Source organism: Bufo gargarizans, chromosome 2, assembly GCF_014858855.1.
Source record: "Bufo gargarizans isolate SCDJY-AF-19 chromosome 2, ASM1485885v1, whole genome shotgun sequence".
Classification (NCBI taxonomy): Eukaryota; Metazoa; Chordata; class Amphibia; order Anura; family Bufonidae; genus Bufo; species Bufo gargarizans.
In genome coordinates this window covers 361784625-361805897 of record NC_058081.1, presented here as the reverse complement: position 1 = coordinate 361805897, position 21273 = coordinate 361784625, and positions in this window count along the sequence as shown.

The window sequence follows — 21273 nt, the reverse complement described above, 5'->3', positions numbered from 1 at the left end:
AATGGCACGCGCCAGGGGGGCCCTGTTTCGCCCCTTCTCTACGTTCTTGTAATGGAGCACCTCGCCATTACATTACGTATCAATCCCGACATTGCGGGGCTAGACTTGCGCACCCACCATCACAAGTTAGCTCTTTTTGCGGACGACTTACTCTTGTATGTTTCGAACCCTCATATTACCCTGCCATCTATTTTGCAAGAATGTCATCGATTCGGGTCCCTGAGTAATTTTAAGGTCAATATGAATAAAAGCAAAATGCTAAATATCTCACTGTCGGCTGCTGAAACGACACTTATTCAGTCCAATTTCACTTTTAAATGGCAGACAACAAGCATAACGTACTTGGGATTGAAAATCCCGGCTCACCTCCACCTCCTATACCCACTTAACTATTTACCTCTCCAAGCTAAAATAATCTTGGAGCTGGGAAATTACTCTCTGAAATCCCTTTTGTGGTTCGGTAGAATAAACGTGATTAAAATGGATATCCTCCCAAAATTCTTGCATTTGTTCCAAACGGTCCCCATTTGCGTACCAGGTAAGTTTTTTCTAACCATTAATAGAGCAATAACTAGATTTGTATGGGGCAAGGGTAAACCCCGATTGAATGCTCGTATACTGTCTAAACCCAAGAACAGGGGTGGCATGGGTATGCCAGATTTGAAACTATACCATTCGGCGGCTGTCCTCATGCGGATCCTTAATTGGTCCAAAGGCTCTAAACGCTAAACTGTGGGTCCAGATGGACCAGGATCTTGCTCCAATGGACTGTTTGGTAGCCCCATGTGTTCCGCAGGAGGATAGACCGCCATTGGAGGAATGGCCCTTCTTAACGCGTCATGCTTTCTCTATTTGGGACAAATAGACCCAAAACTTTGGTCTGTCTCAACGCCTTGGTCCCATGACTCCTCTCATGGTTAATCCATCTTTCGCCCCTGGTCATAATGCCTTCAGATACTTACCTCTCCTCCCTCTCCCCATCAGGGTCTTTCTCTCCTGTTTCCTCTTCTCTTACCCCACAGAGAGTAGCCTGGAAGAAGCCTCCCCCCTCCCCCCCCCCCCCCCACGGAGTGATCACCCGCCTGCTCTACTGATACTACCGTCGCAGCTGGTAAGACACCTTGTTACTCTACTTTACCCTAATGTTTAGGTGTGTTACCTTGAATGTTAAGGGGCTGGGCTCCAATGGCAAAAGGCGCTTGGTGCTCCAGGAGCTCCGCAACCTAAGGGCAGATGTGACCTTTCTCCAAGAGACCCACTTCGACCAGACATGATCTTTTAGTTTTGCCAAGCAACACTACCCCCACGCTTTCCTAGCTAATCACAGTCGCCGAAAGGCAGGTGTTGTTATATTGCTGTTGGCCTCTTGCTCTATCTCAGTATCCTTCTCTCACATAGACCCTGCGGGCTGCTATGTCATTCTAGAAAAAATTTACCGAGGTCGCCCTATCGTGCTCTGTAATGTGTATGCCCCCAACACCTCCCAGCTTCCGTTTCTGCATTGAGTACTATGTAAACTTCAAGATCTGCCTCCAGCAGCATGGATCCTGGGTGGAGATTTTAATATTTTCTCTGAGAATGTGGATTGATTGTCCCTCCTCTCTTCCTCCCCACCCTCGACCCAGTGTCGCCAGGCTAGGAATTTTCGCAGCACGATTTGGCGTTTTGCCCTTTACGACCTCTCTAGAGTGGTTAACCCCTTGAGTCGAATGTTTACCTTCTATTCTCTTCCCCCCCCCCCCCCTATAAGTTACACACCCGCATAGATTATTTCTTTGGCAACACTCTGACCTTAAAGATTATGTGTGATGTTTCCATTGGACTTATTTCTTGGTCAGATCACGCCCTCGTCACCCTCACCCTTTCCTTCCAGCCTGTAACACAGTGAACCTGTCACTGGCGCCTAAATGACTCCCTACTAAAACCTCCATCCACCCTTGCGGACATCCAGGGGTACATACGAACGTTCTTCAGTGAAAACAGCGACTCGGTCTCGTTCCAGGCCGTGCTTTGGGAAGCCCATAAGGCAGTAGTTAGAGGCCAGTGTATTGCACTGGCCTCACGACTTAAAAAACACCGAACACTTTACGTTCGGGAGATCATGGGTCAAATTAACTTGCTACAATCCTGATTGAGCCTTAAGCCAAGCCTTTCCCTCCTTAGTGAGTTAGTGGAGGCCCGCGCAAAACTGAAGGATGCCTCCATACATGCTGCTCTACTCCAAGCAGAGATATTATGAGAAGGGAAACAAAGCCCACACCATTTTGGCCAGTCAGCTACGGGACTCTGCCTCCAAACGTACTCTCCAGGCATTAATAGACACAACTGGCTGCCTCCAATAAAAACCCAAAGTGATAGCCCGATGCTTTCATGAATATTACTCTAAATTATATAACCTCACCGGCAAATACCTGCACACTCCACCGCTACCCCGACATACGGGATTACCTATACTCTTGTAAATTAAGCATGCTCCCCCCAGAGGTGGCTGCCTCCCTGAACAGCCCCATATCAGCTGAGGAACTAGGGTATATTATTAAAACTCTCCCCCCAGGCAAATCCTCAGGACCTGATGGGTTCACAGACTTGTACTATAGAACGTTTCAATCAAAACTCTCCCCTCACCTCCTGGTCTTACTTAACTCGTTTTTACTAGGTTCCCCAATCCCATCGTCCATGTTGTCATCCCACATTGTAGTCATCCACAAGACAGGTAAAGATCCCCAGGATTGCACTAACTATAGACCGATCGCCCTTTTTAACACAGATTTTAAAATCTTTACTCGCATTCTCGCCGCTCTCTTGAATGTGTGGCTCCCCACCCTGGTTCATAAAGATCAGGTGGGGTTTATCCCTTACCGTCAAGGTGGACATAACACTTGCCGGGTAATTAATTTAATTGACGTGGAGGCTCGCATCGGGACCCCCACAGTAGTTTTAAGTGTTGACACAGAGAAGGTCTTTGACCGGCTCAGCTGGTCCTTCTTATTCGAAACTCTTCGAACCTTCGGTATCACGGGACCCTTTTTACAAGCCATTTTCAGCCTCTACTCTGCCCTTTCTGCTCCTTCACTCCGTTTAATATTTCTAATGAAACGCATCAGGGTTGCCCACTCTCACAGTCACCGCTTATCTTTGCACTATGTATAGAACCCCTAGCAGCACATACAGCTGAACCCTGACATCCAGGGACTTAAAGTACGGGACAAGGAATTTAAGATTTTTCTTTATGCGGACGATGTCCTTCTTACCCTGACCAATCCCCATATCACATTTCCTAACCTACAAAAAGCTTTATCACAATACGATGCCCTCTCAGGATATAAGGTTAATACTTCTAAGACAGAGGCCCGTTTCTATACCCACCCGTGACCTAGCACTGCTTGGAAGTCGGATGCCACGCTAAAGTACCTGGGGGTTTATATTACACCTACGTACGCCTCCCTGTATTCCAGTAACTTCCTGTCCCTCCTCGCTAAATGGAAACATCTGTACATATCTCTGTTATGCCGCATAGTAGTAGTCAAGATGTCTCTCTCCCCAAAATTGCTCTACTACTTTTAGACCCTCCCAGTGCGGATCCCTATGTCAGAAATACGCCTCCTCCAACAGGACATTTTCGATTCTATATGGCAAGGTAAACGCCACTGCATCCCCCGCAAGGTCATGTTTGCAGCAACAGACAGAGGCGGCCTATCGGTCCCCAATATCATGCACTATTACTGGGCTTCTCATCTACGTGTCATCCCATTTTGGGCGTCCCAACAGGCATACACTAAATGGGTGGAAGTTGAAATGTTCTGGATTGCTCCGATTCATCCGAACACACTACTATGGCAACAGACTCCTGTTGCCCCCGACACTCCCCTTCTGGGGCCCATGGCCTTTACCAAGCACATATGGGACACCTGCCACAGCCGATTTACCTTAGCTTCCCAGCACTCCTCCATGATCTCCTTCCTTTATAATCCCTTCATAATCCAGCTATCCCCTCCAGCTTAACCACCTCTATGGTCCAGGTCTGGTCGTCATTGGGTCTCTTTTTCTTAGCGGACATTGTAGATGCTGGTACTTTGACACTTAAATCCTTTGCGCAGCTCCAGGAGCAATCAAAAGTACCGACGACTGAAAGACTCCACTATCTCCAGGTTCCTCGTCATGCGAGTACTGCTTTTGGTTCAATTAAAGGGGTTGTCCGGGTTAAGAGCTGAACTTGGACATACCCATAATTTCATCCAGGCAGCCCCCCTGAGGTTAACATGGTAGCAGTTCATGCTCCGATGCTCTCCCTTGCCCTGAGCAGGATCGCGCAGGGCAAGGGCTCTTTTGTTTAGAATAACACACTCCCGGGCAGAGGCTTCTGCCCAACAGTGTGTTCGGTGATGTCACCAGCTATGATGGGCGGGCTTTAGTTCCGCCATAGACATTTTACAGGCTAGGGCAGCGCTAAAGCCCGCCCATCAGTGCCAGTGACGTCACTGGGCTCACTGCTGGGCGAAAGAAGAGGCTTTGCTCGTCAGAAAGGGACCCGGTACGTCACTGACTGTAAGAAAAACGGCACTTCCGGCTGGGATTTTCTCAATGGCAAAAGTGTCATAAGAATTGTCTGGTAAAGGTAGGAGAGGCATGAGTGTAAAATTTAGGGCACTGTTGTCCACACACACCAATCTTCCCAATCCTGGACAACCCCTTTAAGGTGTCACTCCCTACTCCATTTGAACGTCTATGCTGATTAGGCATCGGAACAAGGGGACTGATTTCCCTCATCTATCGCCTCCTGGCCACGTGAGCGGAGGGCGAGATCCCCCACCATGCCTACATGGATAAATGGGCCGCTGTCCTCGGATCACCTCTTTCTCGCAGTGCCTGGCAGACTATATAGAACAGGGCAGCCAAATCCTCAATTCGCACCACATACAAGGAGACCCAGTATAAGTTGCTAATGCACTGGTATCATACTCCTGCTCTCCTACATTATATAAACCCCACTGTTCCATCTGTCTGCTGCAGTGGCGGATCCAGAGCCTGGTCTCGGGAGGGGCACTTTCAGATCATTTTCTGTCCGCCGCCACAAAACAATGTGCTGCTTATAGAACAGATTACACAGTGTAGAGGTATACTGTATATTGTGTGGCACAGTGTAGGCTATATGTCTATAACAAACATATTTCACATGAAAACTTACAGTTACTTGGCTTGGCCCTTGGGGATCTCGGACACCACTTCAACACTTTGGCTGGGGGCTCGGTGGAGCTGATGTTGTGTTTTATCCTAATGAGAAAGATTTCATAATAAGGATTTGGAGAAGGGGCAGTAGGGTTGCAGAGCAGGGAGAGGTTGGTGCTGCTACTAGGCGACTGATACAACGGGGGAGTAATAAAGCCCACCATAATGCCCCCCCCCCCCCCAGTAGAAATAATTCTCCTTATAATGTGACAGTGCAAAAATACCCCCTTGTAATGCCCCCAGTTGAGCTAATGTCCCCATAGTGCCCCATAATGTGCCAGTATAAAATACCCCTATATAGTGCCCTCATTAAATGCCCCCATAGTGCTCCTCTCCCCCTTCCTCCTAGTGCCCCCATAATGTACCAGTATAAAATGCCCCATATATAATGCCCCAGTAGATGCCCTCAGTGTCCCCCATAATTTGCAAGTATAAAATACCCCTTCTTAGTGCCCCCCGTAGATGACCCCATAGTACTCCTTTCCCCCTTCCCCATAGTACCCACCATAATGTGTCCCAGTATAACATGCTACTGTACAGAGCCCTCCATATAAAATACCCCTTCTTTGTGGCCTCAGTAGATGCCCCTATAGTGCCCCCAATAATGTGCCAGTAATAAGTGCCCACAATAATGTGTCAGTAATAAGAGCCCCCCATCATGTGCTAGTAATAAGACCCCATCCATCATGTGCCAGTAACAAGAGCCCCCCCCCAATGTGCCAGTAAAAGTATTGTACATATAAAAAAAAAAAAGAATTATAATTACCTCCATGTCAGCGATCCGATGCAGGCCTCTTCCAGCCTGTGTCCCTGCAGGCACTAGGCCGGCAGCCTATCAGAGGAAGGAGAAGGGACAAGCCTCTCCCTCCCCTGCCGCAGCACAGCCATCTGTATCGCTATCCTGAGGACGGCGATACAGACGAGTATGGAGATGAGCGCTTCCACAATGGATGCGCTCAACTCCCTGTGCCCTGCCGCCGCCGCCCCCCACTTGTGAGCAGGGCCATTGCCCCATTGCCCCCCCCCCTTGGAACCGCCAGTGGTCTGCTGGCGGTGCTTGAACGGTGTAGGCTCCTTGTACCACATTTTCTGGACATGCCCTAGCATTACCCCATTTTGGGAAGAGGTAAAAGATGAGTCTCACTCCCTTTTCGGATCCCCTATACCGCTGGACCCAAAGGTCTACCTACTCAACTTACCATCTCCGGGGCTGAGCAAGTGCTCTTTCAGACTGTTCCTCTCCCTATGTACCACAGCTAAAACCTTGATCACTAAATCCTGGAAACAGACTTCCCCTCCCACCAAGTCCTGGCTACTGGCCAGGGTCCGTGACTTCAGGTCCATGGACTATGTCATGGCGTTCCTTAACACTGTGGAACAGTTCGAAGCGATCTGGCTTCCATGGGATACCTACTCGACATCTCCCTAAGGACCCTCCCCCCTCCATCATCCCTGTTCTTACTTTCCCCCATCCGTCCTTTTACCTTTATGTTCTGTCAATTGTCTTATCCCGTGTCCTGAGTTTTTGTGATACATTATTAGACATAGGCATGGTATTTGTAGTGCTGTATGCGCTGTCTCTGTACCTTTTTTACATCTCAATGGTCCACTGTGGACTCTGTACGAACTATGCTGTATCACTTTGTTTTTCGTCTTTATTTCTGTATTATTGAAAAATGTGCACGTAATGTGCTAATAACAGTTTAAAAAAAAACGAAGGCTTAGAAAATTAGCAAATCTTTACATTTTTAAGAACATTTCCAAACCCCAATTTTTTCAGGACCAGTTCAGTTATGAAGTCACTTTCTGGGGGCTTACATATTAGGAACCACCCATAAATCACCCCCTTTTAGAAACTACACCCCTCAGGCTATTCAAAACTGATTTGTTAACCCTTTAGGTGCCCCAAGAGAATTAAATAAAAATGGGAATGAAATTTCAAAATGTAACTTTTCTTAGCAGATTTTGAATTTTAATATTTTTTTTCTGCAACACATCAAGGGTTAACAGCCAAACAACACTCAAAGTCTATTACCCTGAATCAGGAGTTTACAGAAACACCCCATGTGTGCTCAAAAACTGATGTATGGACGCACAGCATGCTTCAGAGTGGAATGGTAATTGGGAGCTATGTCGCATGTGAAGACAAAAAGTGACCCCATTCCAGAAACTACACCCCCTCAAAGAATATTTCAAGGTGTGTAGTGAGCACTTTGACCTATCAGGCGTTTCACAGAATTAGGAATCAATTGGCTGTGAAAATAAAAAATTACATTTTTTTTCCAGAAAAAGTTGCTTTACACCCACATTTTTTACTTTCACAAGCAGGGCCGGCGCCACCCATAAGCAGAGTAGGCCACAACGTATAGCGCACTCTTGCTGGGGGCGCCGGAGCTCTGGAGTCTGGCCACCAGTGGCGTTGCGAGGTGGGTGCGGCGGGTGCGGGCCGCACCAGGTGACACCAGTTTGATTGGGTGTGACCCGCCGGACCCAAGTTCCCAACACCACTAGCACCGCCCCCTTGTACTTGTGTCGCTGATCTGAACCTGTACTTGCCGGCTGCGCGGGCACGAGTTCAGTCCCTTCGGCGCGCAATCCCGCGAGACCCATGACCTCCCAAAGTGGGTCTCGCGGGATCAAAATTAACTTGTGTGGGGGCAAAATTACTTAGTGCGGGGTAAATTACATAATGGAGGGCAGAGTGGGGGCAAAATTAACTTGTGTGAGGGCAAAATTACTTAGTGGGGGTAAATTACATAATGGAGGGCAGTATGGGGGCAAAATTACTTAGTGTGGGGGCAAATTACTTAGTGGGGGGCAAATTACATAATAGAGGGCAGTGTGGGCGGCAAACAACATAATGCTGGGCAGTGTGGGGGCAAATTACATAATGTAAGGCTGTGTGGGGGACAAATTACATAATGTGGGGCAGTGTGGGGGGTAATTACATAATGTGGGACAGTGTGGGGGGTAATTACATAATGTAGGGCAGTGTAGGGGGCAAATCACATAATGTGGGGCAGTGTTGGGGCAAATTACATAATGTAAGGCAGTGTGGGGGCCAAATTACTTAATGTGGGGCAGTGTGAGGGCAAATTGCTTAATGTGGGGCAGTGTAGGGGGCAGTATTACTAATCAGGCCTTTCAGAGAATTAGAAAATGCTTTGCTGTGAAAATGAAATTTAATTTTTTTTTTTTCAGAAAAAGTTGCTTTAGATCATATGAGTGTAATACCGTAGTGCAGCGGCGGCATGAAGCGCACAGCGTTATAGCAACCAATGACGCCGTGCACTCCTGCTGTCAGCAGGAATCCAGGCCGGCATACCACGGACCGTTCATTTCCCCCCGAATATGCCAACACCCCATATGCGCTCAAAAAAAGATGTATGGGCTCATGGCAGCGCTCTAAAGGCAAAATATGTTTTTTGCAGGCCTGATTAAGCAGACATGGATTTTAGCTGCCATGTCGCATTAAATACATTTCCTGAGGTCCCCAGAAATGAAAAACCCCAAGAAGTGACCCCATTTCGGAAAGAGCACCCCCGTATGAACATTTTAAGTGGTGGAAAGGGTACTTTTTAGCAAACGGGTGTCTCACAGAGGACTGAAACACTTGTGAAAGCATTTCAAAGCACACATTTGTGAAAATAAAAAATTACTAGCAGACTCCAATTTTTCACTTTCTCAAGGAGTTAAAGAAGAAAATTCACCCCAGTCTATGTTCCTCATTTTTACCCCTTATGCAAATACCCCATATGTGCTTTTAGCCTGCTGTATGGGCACACAGCAGGGCTCTAGAGGCAAGATGCAAAATATGTTTTTTGCAGGCCTGAATAAACAGACATGGATTTTAGTTGCCATGTCCCCAGAAATGAAAAACCCCAAGAAGTGACCCCATTTTGGAAAGAACACCCCCGTACGAACATTTTAAGTGGTGGAAAGGGCACTTTACAGCAAACAGGTGTCTCACAGAAAAAAATATGTAGTGGTTGTTGAGAAGTGGATATGCAAGCGAGGTGGACTAAATCAGAGATATAAGGTAGAAATATTACAGGGAGCATAAAGAATGAAATTTAATTCACAGGCCTGGTTTTTAGGGCAGGTTTTGCAGTGGTAAATTGTGTCTTTCCTTATCCCCCTTTTGGAACACACCAAATCTTTTTTTGGGTCCTTCCCTTCCTTGCTGTCTAGAGGACTTGACCTGGAAAACGTTGCCCTGGTACAACACGGGCACCATGACTTTCAGAAGTACTAGAACCCTCCCCAGCCTGTGTTTGAAATATTAGGGCATTGAATACCACGTCTTGGAACAGAAGGAAAGTTTGTGGTTGGCCTGCAGAATGAACTAGCATGTACGCATTGCACATTGCCATCTGTACGGCCAGCTTTTTGTACCACACTTTTGTTTTTCGTGTGGCACTGTAAGGCTTCAGAAGTTGGTCTGAAAGATCTACCGTCCCATGTGCCTATTGTAGTCCAGGATGCAACAAACTGGTTTGGGGACAGTGGTAGTGGTACCACGTAAAGGGGCAGGGGAGTTGGTGTTAGTGTGAATGTTGGTCAGTACAAGGCCGTCCCTCTTCTCCTTGTACTTAACCACCAGCATGTTATCATGGAGGAGAGCCCTACTTTCACCCATTTTCAGTGGTTGCCCTACCAGGGATCTAGGGTGGCCTCTCTGAGTTTTGCGTACTGTGCCGCAACCACAGTACCTCTGACAGTTAGGGACCTGAATAGGGGTATGCTGGTATAATAATTATCCACATAGAGGTGGTAACCCTTATGCAACAGTGGGTGCAGTAAGTCCCACACGATCTTCGCACTAACTCCTAGGAATCTCTCCCTTCATAAACACAGAATTTGTGGGTGTACCCGGAGCTACTCTCACAAAGTTTGTATAACTTTATGCCATACCTTGCCCGTTTGCTAGGCAGGTACTTGCGGAATCTATCCTGCCTTTGAAAAGTAATAGGGACTCATCTACACAGACATTTTTATCTGGGTTGTACACCTCACCAAACTTTGTGCTGAAGTGGTCAATGACAGGCCTATCTTCGAACAGACAGTCAAATGTTGGGTCGTTTTGGGGTGGGCACTGTTCATTGTCGTAGTGTAGAAATTTGCTAATTGACTCAAATCACTTCCGGATCATGGACTGACTGTAAATTGGAGTCTGGTAGAAAATGTCCGAACTCCAATATTGCCTAATGTTTTTTTTTTTGCTGGGCGTGTAAATGTGTTTGGGTCACCATCAAATTTATAAAATCTTTTGAGAAAAAGATTTTGAAAAAAATCTATTTCTGTGAAGCCCGTGCAGTCAATTTGGATTCCACAGTTTCCCACAAGTTCTGGAATTTGGGGCTGATAATCATCATGGGGTGGGGTCCATATGGGGTCACTCTGTGGGGCTGCCTCTGCTGCTACCCTGGGGCACCTTCTAGATGGTCCCTCATCAGCGGATAATGATGAAGATGAGGGGGTAGAGGAGTAGAGGAAAGTGGCACCCTCTTCTCCCTCGCTGGCAGTCTCAGTATCGGAGGCAAGCATAGCGTATGCCACTTCAGCTAGATATAGTCATTGGGATGGATGGGCCATTTTTATTTTATTGGGGTGTGATATGTGAAATGTGGAAACCTTTATTTAGTGTGAGGGGTGTGTACGTAGTGTTTTCACATGTGAAGGGTCTTGTAATAATTTAGAAATTAAATTTAAAAGAAAAGTTGTAAAAAAAAAATGTATTTTTTGCACACAAAAAAGGCTTTGCTGCACACAAAAAAAGGCTTTCCTGCAACAACAAAAAAGAAAACTTGCAGTGCAAACTGAGCAGACGCGATCGGTAACGGACACTACTGATCGGTGCTCAGTGGCTGCAAAATGCACGTATGCAGATGGTGCGTTTGTGCAAAATTCCAAACTGACACTAGCTGAAATTATAATATATAACTACCACTAAATGCAGGTCTTTTTTCACACAAAAAAATGTGGGGAAAAAACAAAACCTCAAAAATGTGCAGATGCTACTGAGCACACTACTGATCGGTGCTCTGCGGCTTGCACGCACACAGATCGTGCGTGCGTGCAAAAACTGTAGTATGAAAATTCACTACAGTGCTCTGCAAAATGCACGCACGCAGATGGTGCATTCGTGCAAAAATCTAAACTGACACTAACTAAAATTGATATATATATATATATATATATATATATATACAGTACAGACCAAAAGTTTGGACACACCTTCTCATTCAAAGAGTTTTCTTTATTTTGACTATGAAAATTGTAGATTCACACTAAAGGCATCAAAACTATGAATTAACACATGTGGAATTATATACATAACAAAAAAGTGTGAAACAACTGAAAATATGTCATATTCTAGGTTCTTCAAAGTAGCCACCTTTTGCTTTGATTACTGCTTTGCACACTCTTGGCATTCTCTTGATGAGTTTCAAGAGGTAGTCACCTGAAATGGTCTTGAAGGAGTTCCCAGAGATGCTTAGCACTTGTTGGCCCTTTTGCCTTCACTCTGCGGTCCAGCTCACCCCAAACCATCTCGAATGGGTTCAGGTCCGGTGACTGTGGAAGCCATGTCATCTGGCGCAGCACCCCATCACTCTCCTTCATAGTCAAATAGCCCTTACACAGCCTGGAGGTGTGTTTGGGGTCATTGTCCTGTTAAAAAATAAATGATGGTCCAACTAAACGCAAACCGGATGGAATAGCATGCCGCTGCAAGATGCTTTGGTAGCCATGCTGGTTCAGTATGCCTTCAATTTTGAATAAATCCCCAACAGTGTCACCAGCAATGCACCACACACCATCACACCTCCTCCTCCATGCTTCACGGTGGGAACCAGGCATGTAGAGTCCATCCGTTCACCTTTTCTGTGTCGCACAAAGACACGGTGGTTGGAACCAAAGATCTCAAATTTGGACTCATCAGACCAAAGCACAGATTTCCACTGGTCTAATGTCCATTCCTTGTGTTCTTTAGCCCAAACAAGTCTCTTCTGCTTGTTGCCTGTCCTTAGCAGTGGTTTCCTTGAAGATATTCTACCATGAAGGCCTGATTCACACAGTCTCCTCTTAACAGTTGTTCTAGAGATGTGTCTGCTGCTAGAACTCTGTGTGGCATTGACCTGGTCTCTAATGTGAGCTGCTGTTAACCTGCGATTTCTAAAGGCTGGTGACTCGGATTAACTTATCCTCCGCAGCAGAGGTGACTCTTGGTCTTCCTTTCCTGGGGCGGTCCGCATGTGAGCCAGTTTCTTTGTAGTGCTTGATGGTTTTTGTGACTGCACTTGGGGACACTTTCAAAGTTTTCCCAATTTTTCAGACTGACTGACCTTCATTTCTTAAAGTAATGATGGCCACTCGTTTTTCTTTACTTAGCTGCTTTTTTCTTGCCATAATACAAATTCTAACAGTCTATTCAGTAGGACTATCAGCTGTGTATCCACCTGACTTCTCCACAACGCAACTGATGGTCCCAACCCCATTTATAAGGCAAGAAATCCCACTTAATAAACCTGACAGGGCACACCTGTGAAGTGAAAACCATTTCAGGTGACTACCTCTTGAAGCTCATGAAGAGAATGCCAAGAGTGTGCAAAGCAGTAATCAAAGCAAAAGGTGGCTACTTTGAAGAACCTAGAATATGTCATATTTTCAGTTGTTTCACACTTTTTTGTTATGTATATAATTCCACGTGTGTTAATTCATAGTTTTAATACCTTCAGTGTGAATCTACAATTTTCATAGTCATGAAAATAAAGAAAACTCCATGAATGAGAAGATGTGTCCAAACTTTTGGTCTGTACTGTGTATATATATATATATATATATATAGACAGTGAAAGATCAGAGCAGCACTCCAGATGGTAAATGTATGGGTGCCCGCGGTGAACGCACCTTACCAAGGTGTAAATTTAAAATGAATGAAAGACACCGCAGCACTCCGTTTGGTGAAAAAAAGTGAGACCCTTTATTCACCTGTGCGACGTTTCGGTCCGCTCATTGGGACCATTCTCAAGCAAGAGAGAATGCTTGAGAATGGTCCCAATGAGCGGACCGAAACGTCGCACAGGTGAATAAAGGGTCTCACTTTTTTTCACCAAACGGAGTGCTGCGGTGTCTTTCATTCATTATATATATATATATACATACACACACATACATACAGTAGATATAAAAAGTCTACACACCCCTGTTAAAATGTCAGGTTTCTGTGAAAAAATGTGACAAAGATAAATCAATTCAGAACTTTTTCCCCCTTTAATGTGACCTATAGACTGTGCAACTAAATTGAAAAGCAAACTGAAATCTTGTAGGTAGAGGGAAGAAAAAATATAAAAATACAATAATAGGGTTGCATAAGTGTGCACACCCTTAAACTAATACTTTGTTGAAGCACCTTTTGATTTTATTACAGCAGTCAGTCTTTTTGGGTATGAGTCTATCAGCATGGCACATTTTGACTTGGCAAGATTTGCCCACTCTTCTTTGCAAAAACACTCCAAATCTGTCAGATTGAGAGGGCATCTCCTGTGCACAGCCCTCTTCAGATCACCCCACAGATTTTCAATCGGATTCAGGTCTGGGCTCTGGCTGGGCCATTCCAAAACTTTAATCATCTTCTGGTGAAGCCATTCCTCTGTTGATTTGGATGTATGCTTTGAGTCGTTGTCATGCTGAAATATGAGGTTCCTCTTCAGGTTCAGCTTTCTAGCAGAAGCCTGAAGGTTTTGTGCCAATATTGACTGATATTTGGAACTGTTCATAATTGACTCCAGCTTAACTAAGGCCCCCGTTCCAGTGTAGGCCTCTTGGTAGACTCCCAGACCAGTTTTCTTCTAGTATTTTCATCAATTTTGGAGGGGCGTCAAGTTCTTGGTAATGTCACTGTTGTGCCATATTTTCTCCACTTGATGATGACTGTCTTCAATGTGTTCCATGGTATATCTAATGCCTTGGAAATTCTTTTGTACCCTTCTCCTGACTAATACCTTTTAACAATGAGATCCCTCTGATGCTTTGGAAGTTCTCCGTGGACCGTGGCTTTTGCTGTGGGATGCGACTAAGAAAATTTCAGGAAAGACCAACTAGAGCAGCTGAACTTTATTTGGGGTTAATCAGAGGCACTTTAAATGATGGCAGGTGTATGATGACTTCTATTTAACATGATTTTGAATGTGATTGCTTAATTCTGAACACAGCTACATACCCTACTAAAAGATTTCAGTTTGTTTTTCAATTGAGTTGTACAGTTTATAGGTCACGTTTAAGGTGGAAAAAGTTCTGAAATGATTTATCTTTGTCTAATTTTTTTACATCACAGAAATCTGACATTTTAACAGGGGTGTGTAGACTTCTTATATCCACTGTATAAATTGTAAAAAAAAAAAAAATAATAATATATATGAAAAATGTGCAGATGCTAATGAGCACACTATTGATCGGTGCTCTGCAGCAGGCACGTACGGACACAGATTGTGCTTGCGTGCAAAAACTGTAGTATAAAAATTCAGTAGTGAACACTGTCTAAAAATGCAATATATATATTTATTTATATAAAACCCTAACTACAATTTCTTCTTTTTAAACAAAAAAAAATGGAAAAATTGGCAAAAAAAATCAGCACAGATGTGAAAAAGAAAAAAGCACAAATAACAATCCGCAGGTGCTGATCAGGCAGGCACACACTCAACAGCACTTGGCGGTCACTGCTCACACGCAGAAAAAGTGATGCAGAGCTGGAAAATGGTAAAAAATAAATAAAATTAAAAGCCCAAATAGCGTCCATAAAAATAGTACGGGGGTGATGGGGGGTGGGATGGGACAGGGACGGAGGTTGGTTTAGGGATCTGGAACAGCTGCAACTGAAAACAAAAATCTGTGACGCTATTCCAGATGTTGTTCTTTCTTTTTATTTTCTTCTTTCTTCTATTCAGCAGGAAAGGGGTTAAATCGCAGTGGTGTGCACCACAAGTCCCAGCAAGCCACAAGCAGCACAGAAAGGCACAGAACCTCTCTGCATGCAGTCACCAGCTAGAATGGCTGCATACAGGGAAGTTCTGCCTCTTCCTGTGCAGCTATTAGCGCTGCCATTGGCTGGAGCATTGTTCTAGCCAATCACAGCGCTGGCACTGGACCCAAAACACTGGTGTCCCCTGCCTCACCTCGGTGGTGACCGGTGCTGCTGACCAGTTCAGCACCTGCCACCTCCCCCTGACCTACTCTCGCCCCGATGCTTCTTACAGCTTCCTGCACTGCAATGTACCGGTCTCATTGATCGGCCAATCACAGCTCTTGGAGCTGCAGGGGGTGGTGCAGCACCATGCTGCTCTTACCCGGCATGGATTCCTGCTGGTAAGAGCAGGCATGGTGCTGCGACTCACCCCCGATCCTTCCCCAGAGCCCCGCGGACCTTGCGCCGTACATGTTCGGCTGTGATGGGCGTGCTTTAGCGCCGCCCTAGCAGTTTTACTGGCTAGGGCAGCGCTAAAGCCCGCCCATCAGTGCCGGTGACGTCACAGGGCTTCCTGGCAGCCCCATGGAAGGCCCGGTACGTCACTGGATCTCCAAAAAATGCATACCATGCTCCCCTGCTCAACTAAGGGGGGCTGCCTGGGTGAAAATGGAGGTATGTCCGGGTTCAGCTCTGAACCCAGACAACCCCTTTAATGTGACCTTACCTAAACTTTTGAATGCACATGTCCAACTGTTTAGTGTTTCAGTACTTTTTGCACAACTTGCCGTTTTCTAACACGGAGCTAAACAGCAAAATTCAGTGTTTGATCCATGAATCGCTCAATAAATTTCCTGCTTCAATTAGAATTGGTCAGGCCATTTGAAACCATTTACAACAGCGTGGACTGCGTGCTAGATGACCTGCAAGGGTACCTGACCACGAGCATCATCGTCTTGCATGGGCCTTGGAGCATCTACGCTGAATGAGGGACCAGTGGGCCTCAGTGCAGTTCAATGATGAAAGTCGATTCACGCAGAGCAGAAATGATGTCCGCCAACGATGTTGGAGACATCAAGGAGAGCTCTATGCATCAGCCACAGACGAGACTTTGGTGGTGGTGGTGTTACAGTATGGGCAGGTGTGTCTTGTCAATACAAAACTGCCCTACACTTTGTGAATGGTACAGTGACAAGTCCAAACTACTTGAATAACATTATTAATCCAGTCATTGTGCCTAATTTCATCTTCATGAACAACAATGCGCCAGCTTATTCAGGTTGTATCATTAGGGAACAGCAGCTGGAGACTGAGGTACCTCAAATAGATTGGCCTGCACTTTCTCCGGACCTGAATCCCATTGAAAACCTATGGGATCAGTTGAGTTGCCATGTAGAGGCTAGTAAATCTGTACCCCAGAACCTCAATGACCTAAGGGCCGCCCTTCAAGAAGAGTGGGATGCCATGCCTCAGCAGACAATAAGTCGACTTGTGAACTGCATGAGACATCGTTGTCAAGCTGTAATTGATGCTCAAGGCCACATGACAAGTTATTAAGACATTACATTTTTTGTGGGGGTATACCCACCAGTGATGGCCAGTTTGCATTGTTCGTCCGCGAACATATGCGGGCTGTCATCTTTTTTCACAAGTCCGGCGAGGCACAGGTAAGCCCTTACCTGTGCCTGTGCCGCGAGCCGGTCTAAAAACAAATGCAGTCACCGGGAGCAGGCAGTTCCGAGAACAACCCGATTAAGGCCCCCGGTGGCTGTTCTCGGAGCTGCGTGCTCCCGCTGACCGCACTTGTTTTCAGACCGGCTCGCGCACAGGTAAGGGCTTAGCTGTGCCTCGTCGGACTTGTGAAAAAAAGATGGCAGCCTGCATATGTTCGCAGGCAAACAATGCGAACTGGCCATCACCGATACCCACCACTGTTGTTGGGTTTTGTTTTAATAAATAGTTTGAGATGAGGAAATCACCATTGCATGCTTCTACTTAAATGCCCAACTTTCATATGATATCACTGTAGCGTGAACTTTTTACCTTTTCCTTAAATTTCACCCTTTTATCTTTTGAGTCTCACTCGGCGACATGCAATCATAATTCTGTACTGCATTATATTATGCCTGATAGGAATGCTATTGTGCTATGCCTCTGGCAGTACCTAATAGCTGTGCTAAGATGGCACACCTGAGAGCCATTGTTGGTCCCTCGACTGCCATAGCTACTCATCTGAACTCCCCAATCATGTCACAGAGAGGTTGATGGGATGACAGAAGGAGCCCCTCCCATTGTAAACACTTTGATGCGAACATCGCCATTGACTGCAGGATCTAAGGGTTTAAACAGTTCAGCATGATTCTGGCCATTGCAGCATTGTCAGCTGTATTATGGGTATTGTGTCTGTCTTTGATATCCTGGTGGAGTGTGTGGGGAATCGCTCTGGTAGTTAGGACTAGCGGATGCTGTATAGATTCAAAGTGCATAGTTCTTGAATTGAACAGCGGTGTTTATTTACACATTGGTGTATAACAAAATGCAGATAAGGTGTATCACAAAACGCAGGTGGCTTTGTGTTTGTTCACACACAAGTAACGTCCATAAACAATAAGTCACCTTTTCTCCTGGGTGTTAATTCACACCCTGTTAGCAGTTCAGCCTCATCAAGTCTATAGGCGGTCTGTTCACCTTTAGAGGGGTCCGAGTCCTCCAGCCCGGCTCAAACCTCAAATCCCAGCACAGCCCTCAGCTCACAGTACACAGACTCCTGAGCCTTTACTGTCAGAGGGAGGTAAATCCACCACACCTGGCAGTGCTGGCTGTTTTTTTATGCCTGGCAAAACCCGGCCTGGAACATGGGGAGTAGTCACCCACCCAGCACTTTGACTACTCCCAGTAAGAGCCGTCCCAGATCAGCTATGACAGCCATGCTAAATCTCAAGGTGTCAATTAGCACTAACACATAAAATATCGGCTGTTACTTCACTGAGGCCAGGAACCTCTGTGACACATACCTTCCATCCATGATGATTCCAGGTAACTTCTTGCAAGTGCTGTATATGCAGTGGAAGACCCGGGAGGAAGGGAGTCAGTTTGTGGCACTGATAGAAGTAGTAGTGGTTCACGGTGGCTGTCCTCACTCCAGTGCTTTCTGGGGCTGTGCACCATTTCTCCACTTGAGAGAAAACCCTGGGCTTTCTGGGGCTTCTTCCTGGTGATAGAAGGGGTGCCCTTGATGTCAAGGCCATCAGATGAATGGTGGAGTCAATAACCAGGCCGATTGGTTATAATAAAGTCTCTCTTTACTGAATTGATGATTGGAGTAGTAGTCGTACAAAAAGCAACAATTGGCACTGTATGTTACAGTGTAGTCTTTTCCCAATACTTATGTATTGCAGAAACAATGATGGTAGTAATCCTCCATGAGTTCATTCTAAGTATACGTTGCAATTTCTCCAAATAAACACAGGTGTGCATTTCCATTCTCATTAACTCATTGTGCAGTTCCCGGGCTGAGGGCTACAGATCTAAAATCCGGATGGCTAGTCTGTCTCAAAGTGTGGTGGACACCAAAACAGTAAAGTATTGCCATAAATGCGCAGTACCTTACTGACTTTCCAGGCACAGCCTTGGTTCTCTACAATCTGTATGGATTTCAGGCTCTCCTTCTTTCAGGGAAATTCTCTCAGTTCAGTTACTTTTCGAGGCAGCTTTCAATCTCAGAGATGAAGGTTCTCTGTATTAGACTCCTCTTCAGGCGCTCACACATGCACGTGTTGCATCTAGTTCTGCTCAGCTGAGACAACTAAACAGGGGGCAGGACCAGTCCATCAGTGTGGAAAACTAGGCTAAAGCTGCTATTTTTGACTATTTGTTGCCCACACAACTATAGAGCATAAAGAAATAAGTGCTTTCACAACAAATCACAACATTTAAATGTTGGCAAACAACGCTTAGCAGTGATCCATTGGTTCACTGCATTCCTCCCTATTTTAACAAACCGTCCCCGAAGTCTTGCCACGCAGATCTCCTGCGACCTGTAGCTGTCACGCTCTAGTGTGGGACGGAAACCCCACACCGAACATAGGAGGGAAAGGTGAAAGGAAATAGTGCCTGAAAACTAGGTAAGGAAGATGGACACATCCTAGTGAAAACCCTAACCAAAGCCCTGACTGACTACCAGAATGAACAGACCCCAAAAGGTAGGGGAGTTCATACACAGGAATACCTAAAGTCCTATCTAACCCTAAAGGACCCTGGTACTAATGACAGGAATGAGACAACCTGTTCACCCAAAAGAACAGAAAAGTCAAAATAAAATACAAAAGGGAAAGGTAACACGTAACTTCCAAGAAGCTATGGCAGCACCAGGAACTCAACCAAGATCCAAACACCAGCTATCCACAGGTCCAACTAAAGCTATAAACCACACAGCATTGTGGGAGAAAAAAAACTATGAATTGGAAAAGTTACCATGACCACAATAGCAACACCTGAAAGTTAAGGGTGTGGCCAGTACCAGAAACAACACAGACACTTATTGATCCACAAGGTAAACCAGTCAAATCAAACCATGTGTTGTCAGTCTCAAAGATCTCCTGCCACTCGCGGGGACGTCCGTATGTCTCGGTATGTCCGTGACAGTAGGACAAGCAAAAAACATATGCACTGACACAATACTGTAATGTTCTGCCCCCTTCTTTTTTTCTTCCTGCAAGAAGTGCTCTGGGTACAAGTTGTAACCCAAGAAACGAGGGTAGATGAGAACAGAGAACAACTGGGATGCAAGGATGCAAGTAATAGAAAACCTCTAGGGCAGGTTTTGTATGGAAAATTAATTGACTGGAGGGCCAGATGTGTCGAGCAGGCCTACTAAATCCCAAAAAAATTGTAGAAAGTACTGGTCCCATAGGACAGAGGGATAAAACTTAACATTTATTTTAGATCAAACTAAGATTAAAGACAAGAGAGGAGAAGCCTCTAGACAAAACAAATAACAAAACAGCCCAGGAGGCAGACAATAATACAACAAGCAGTGTGATCAAAGATTTGAAAAAGAAGCAGGAACGCTCTCACCCGTTTTGTTGTTCAGGATGTCTCGTGGAGAGGACTGGGGGTGACGAACGGTCCTTGAAAGCTTCTCAATCACACACAAATAATAGATCGGCCCCTTTTAGGATGGTTGGAGGCAAGGTGGTTAGCCCTAGGCAACCCTAAGAGGGGGGGCAGGGGCTATTATGCCCTACCTATCTATACGGGGACTTACCCCGCAAGGAGCGTCCCCGTCCGGATGCCTGTCCCTGTGGGGACAGAAACCCTAGTAGTCCCTAATAGATGCTCCCGAGCATCTATTAGGGACTACTAGGGTTTCTGTCCCCACAGGGACAGGCATCCGGACGGGGACGCTCCTTGCGGGGTAAGTCCCCGTATAGATAGGTAGGGCATAATAGCCCCTGCCCCCCCTCTTAGGGTTGCCTAGGGCTAACCACCTTGCCTCCAACCATCCTAAAAGGGGCCGATCTATTATTTGTGTGTGATTGAGAAGCTTTCAAGGACCGTTCGTCACCCCCAGTCCTCTCCACGAGACATCCTGAACAACAAAACGGGTGAGAGCGTTCCTGCTTCTTTTTCAAATCTTTGATCACACTGCTTGTTGTATTATTGTCTGCCTCCTGGGCTGTTTTGTTATTTGTTTTGTCTAGAGGCTTCTCCTCTCTTGTCTTTAATCTTAGTTTGATCTAAAATAAATGTTAAGTTTTATCCCTCTGTCCTATGGGACCAGTACTTTCTACAGGTTTTGTATGGACCAACAAAACAACAAGGCCAATCCCTTACCCTATGCTCTGGGCTCCTTTTTACTTTTTCTTGAGGCTTGTAGCTGCTAGACCTGGATGGCATCTCCAGCCTCTGGATCCTCTGTAGCAGTCTCCTTTTTTGCCTGCATAGAACAGGGCTCTGGGATGTCAGTTGGAATCCTAGCGCCTTCTCATGCTCATGCAAGGCTGGGGTGGCTCCTGTTGAAAAATAACAGGCACATTTTTCCTGCCTGTGCTGAGATGGGCTGGTACAGCGGGTTTTGG